At 34.5% G+C, this 5306-nt stretch overlaps 1 pseudogene; it reads left to right on the forward strand.

Moving 5' to 3' along the window:
* The first annotated feature begins 111 nt into the window (after positions 1-111).
* Positions 112-3389, forward strand: LOC143616139 (uncharacterized; annotated as a pseudogene).
* Positions 3390-5306: the final 1917 nt, after the last annotated feature.

Below are 5306 nucleotides of genomic sequence, written 5' to 3' on the forward strand. Positions count from 1 at the left end.
GCTGGTCCATGTAGAAGTCTGCTAACTCTTATAAGGCATTGCTGCAAAATGCAAATTTAACTCTTTCAAGATATATTATTATGAAGTTTTGTGTATTACTAGCTGACTAAGATTTACCTTTTTTTATTTATTAACAGGGAGCACTGATGAGTCTTGGTATGATTCTGCAGCAGTTCTTGAATCTGACTGCAGTGAAGATGATTTCCAAAGTGTTCTTGATGGTAATGTTATCTTAGTCATTTTCCAGTTGTTAAATATTTATTTTAACTTTATCTTAACAATTAATATGCATTCAGATGTATTGTCGTTAAACGGCTCAGAAGGTGCTTCAAGGGCAAGCATAGCTTCTCTCAGGGATGTTAGCCATGGAGATGGTGTGCGCCCAGAAGAAACGAATCCCAAATCAAGATCCGACGGTCCTAATGAGATCACGCCCGTGTATCTTGATGAGATATCGTCTTCTGTAGATGATAATAGTCATGGAAGGGAAGATGGTTTGTTGGACTGTGGAGTCATTCCCACAAATTGTCTGCCTTGTCTTGCTGCTACGGTTCCTTCCGTTGAGAAACGAGCATCGTTAAGTTCTAGCCCACCGAGTGCACGGAAGAAGGTTGTACATAAACTTTCATTCAAGTGGAAAGACGGGCATCCGAATGCGAATATCTGTGAGTAATATACTAGCATTAGATGTGTAAACTACTAAACTAGTATAGCCGCTCGTGAGCTACTTGAGATCAGCTCGCTAAAAGCTTGAACTGAGCCAGCTTAAACGAGCTCGAGCTAGCTTGCTAGCCTGATTGAGCCTATTATTTATATAACTTTTATTTAGTATATGAAAATTTAAATATACGTCTTTATAATAACCGTTTTAATATATAAATTTATGATAAATTAATCAAATAATTTATCTTATGTTAGATATAAAAGATTATAGTTAAAAGTATATAAAAAAAACTGTTGATGCATGTAAATTAATACATAATAAACGAGCCGAGCTCGAGAAAAAACTCACGAGCTGAGCTCAAGATTTAGAAATAGTGCTCGAAATGAAATGAGCCTAGCTTGAGCCTAGATAAAGTCAAGCTCAGCTCGACTTGGCTCGTTTACACCCCTAACTAGCATGCAAATATAATTTATGGACACATAAATTTGACAAAAAATGACCAAAATTGAACTTTTTTTTTTCTTTTCTAGTTTCTTCAAAGATGCAGCTGCAAAGACCGATAGCAGGTTCACAGGTGCCTTTCTGTCCGATAGATAAGAAAGTGCTTGATTCTTGGTCATATGTTGAACCGAAGACTTTTAGGATCCGCGCAGAGAATTATTTGAAGTAAGTGTTAATTTGTTATAATGTTATATAGACATGTAATTGGTTATAATGTTATATAAACATGTAATTGGTTATGTGAATGTTTACAGGGATAAAAAGAAGGAACATGCTCTAATTATGCAGCATATTATCCATTTGGTGTTGACGTGTTCTTATCTCAAAGGAAAATTGATCACATTGCTCGGTTTGTTGAGCTTCCCGTTGTCGGTTCTTCTTCAGGAGATTTACCTTCTATTCTTGTTGTAAATGTGCAGGTACATTCATTTATTCATATTTGTAACTTTTAGTCTTAAAAGTGACATTTTTAAATACTTATAATGTTGTGACACTTTTTAAATTGTGGTTCTAAAGGTACCATCGTACCCGGCTGCGTTTTTTCAAGGGGAAATAGATGGTGAAGGAATGAGTATCATTTTGTACTTTAAACTTTCTGATGGCTACTCGAAGGAGCTTTCGTCCCAATTTCAAGATAATATGAGGGTAAGAATCACCTATCAAAATAATGAAAGCCCCCTTAGGTATTATGGATTATTAATTAGGCTTCTAAACGAACATGAACGAAGCATGCTCATGTGCGTTTGTTTAACTTTATCCGAACAAACAATCAAACACAACATTAAATGAACAGAATGTTCTTTTTCGTGTTTGTTTGTTAAGAGATGATCGTCTTCTTTTATGTTCTTTCATTGACTATATAAACGAACAATTCACGAACGTAAACAAACGGCAAAATTGAAGATACATGAGTGAACATAACTTAGCTAAACCCAATTAACTAAATGTGAATATCCATGTGTTGGGCCTAAAGAGTTATTAGACCTAGACTAAATTGTTTTGGGCCTAAAAATTTGAATAAATATAATAGTGAGTGTATCAAAATAAGCGTAAACTACGAACATAAATGAATGCGAACGAACAAAAAATAAATGAGCTTTTTGAATGAAAATAAACAAATTTCCCGCCGAGTGATTCATGAGCGGTTAAATGAATGTTTGGTTCGTCTACATGCCTATTATTTATCAACCATATACAATGAGGATAATTAAAGAGGAAACCTAATAAAATCATATTGATACGTGCATTATCACCTGGTCACCTCCGCAACACCCTCAAGTCCACGTTCTCCACTGTTGCATGCATATTCCATATCATTAGCTTCTAGTAGTCCATGATCCCATGTTTTACATCCATGTTTCAGTTGTTTATTGTTTACTTTATTTAGCCTATAAAAAGGTTTGTTTGTTTAGATATAAAGTAATGAAAAATTATGATGAAAAGTTGTTTCAATATCTAGCTTCTTTATCTTGTTCTTTGGGAGTGTTTGCCTACTACAAAAGGCTACCTATCACATATCTTCTAATAATGATAGAGATAATCACAATAAACGCCAACTAATATATTTTATAAAATAGTCATCCCTTCACGTGCACTTATTCTATAGTTTTTATTGCATTTTATGATATAGAGGATTCTAGACGATGAAATAGAAAAAGTCAAAGGTTTTTCCTGTTGACACACTCGTACCATTTCGTGAACGGTTGAAAATATTGGGTCGGGTTGTAAACATGGAGGACCTTCAGTTAAGTGCACCCGAGAGGAAGCTTATGCATGCTTATAATGAAAAGCCTGTGCTTTCACGTCCACAACATGAATTCTACGAAGTGAGTTTCCACTTATAATTACTCAGCAATTTCAATATTATATTCAATATTAACATACTATTTTACAGGGTGAAAGTTACTTTGAAATTGATTTGGATATGCATAGATTTAGTTACATCTCCCGGAAAGGGTTTGAAGCGTTTCAAGATCGACTAAAGAACTGCATTTTAGATGTGGGTCTCACAATTCAGGCAAGTATTAGTTCATACGCATGTTACAGGATTGGGTTTTTCTTGTTTTGTTTCATGTTTTTACGCCTCAACTTCATAAAAATTGTGACAGGGAAACAAAGCAGAGGAGTTGCCAGAGCAGATATTATGTTGTGTAAGGTTAAATGGTATCGATCGTATGAGATACCACATGTTGGCGGTCAATCAAGAGTCGATATGATTAGTTTGTTGATAATGCAAGGGTCCAATTCAATATCTGATGATTAATTACTAGAAAAAGGTTTTTTCATCATGTTATTTTTTTGTGGGATATGGTGTTTGTAGATATTCGGGTGCACGGGTCGTGCTGGTATCATATACTAGTGAGGTGGGTATGGATTTGTAGTAGCGTTTTGGGGGTGAGGTGACGGGTCAAAACGAGTCATTTTAACAAAATGCGGCTGACTGGTCTTATTTTAGCCACTACTATTGTGACCATTGGGGCCGTTACATACTTACATATTGGAGATGGTGACCCAAATGAATCCGTTAAGGAAAAGGTTCTGATTCAATTTGAACCCGAGTTAAGTTGTTTGGGTTAACATTGCCCCCCCCCCCTCCCCAAGGCCCAACGAAGCCCAAGATGAGAACAAGCTGATTAGCTCAGCTAAAGACCCTCACTGACACTAGTTCTGACACTAATTCTTAAAAAAGGGAAACAGTTTTAACTATTTAAGTTTTAGATAAGGAAAATTATAATCCAAACTATTTAAGTTTTTGATAAGGAAATTGGAAAAAAAAAATACTTTTTAGTTGGGATTGTTATTTGTCAATGTAGTATAGTTGTGATTATTTAAAACTAATTTTTCAAAAAAAAGAAATGATTATTACCATGTAATGCTGTCTCATAATACTTATTGAAAACTAGGGGTGTCAATCGTGTCGGGTTGGCGGGTTATCGGGTTGGGGTGTTGAGATTTTTCAACCCTAACCCGACCCATATATTTATTCGTGTCGTGTCGGCCCATTTAAATCCGTGTCGTGTTTGGGTCAACCCATTTTACGTTCATTTACGAATATGATTAATATCTAGTGGCTTAATAATAACCTAGACAATCAATTACTCTTATTCATATAAAACATTTTAACAATTTTGTGATAGATTTAATTGTTTTTGTGTATTTGTCTCTCATGTTCAATTAACAAACTTTGATTCGCATATATTGCTTAAGATAAGAATAAACGGAAGGAAATAATAAGAGAATAGATGGTTAGGACTAATAGAATATAAATACCGGAAGTGAAGAGTGGACAAAAATATTTAAAAAGTAATTAGTTTAATTTTTAAAAGTTAATAGATATATGAAAAATTATAAATCAAAGTATTTAACTTTAAAATTTAACACTTCTTATCTCTAAAATCAGAATATTAACTTCTATAAAACTTTTAAACGGGTTAGCAAGTCAACCCACTTTTTGACGGGTCGGGTTCGGGTTGACCTATTTAAGAAAATGGGTCGTGTCGGTCGACCCAAAACCTATATTTTTTCGTGTCGAGTTTTGGGTCGTGTCAGGAATTGACAGCCCTATTGAAAACTAGACGTGCCAGGTAAACATCAGACTAACGGATGGTTAACTCCATTAGTCGGGGACCGTTGGTAGTAAGTAAATACACTTTTTAGTTGGTACCGTCACCAGCCAAAAATAAAATTGAGAATGCTATTTTCCAATAGAGTATAGTTGAGATTATTTAAAACAAATTTTCCTATTTTTAATTCTACTTCAAAGTGATCACTCGACGTCATTTTATGATCCTTATAAGTTTGATTTTATTTTGTTGAAATATTTTATTAAATTTCCTTTTTAAAACTGAGCTAAGCTCAAGCTTAGATGTTTAGCTTGATTTCAAATTCAAGTTGTGCCGAGCTCGATCTTAAACCTGACTCGGCTTGTGAACAACCCCAAGACATAAAACACATTACAATTTTTGGTGTTAAAACATTTCTAGGTGTTGAATGGAAGTTTTAATGGAAATTTAGGTTTACATGGGTAAAAATTTATTCGTTTAGTAAGAAAAGTTGACAGTTTTTGAAAAACTATGACACATACAAGGTTAACTTATTAGACTGGTGTAGGAGCTAACGGGCTCAAGATGCAGGGCCACAT

The sequence above is a fragment of the Bidens hawaiensis genome, unplaced genomic scaffold, assembly GCF_021521415.1.
Source record: "Bidens hawaiensis isolate Kalapana, Puna unplaced genomic scaffold, B.hawaiensis_p1.1 tig00046009_1, whole genome shotgun sequence".
In the NCBI taxonomy this organism is placed as follows: Eukaryota; Viridiplantae; Streptophyta; class Magnoliopsida; order Asterales; family Asteraceae; genus Bidens; species Bidens hawaiensis.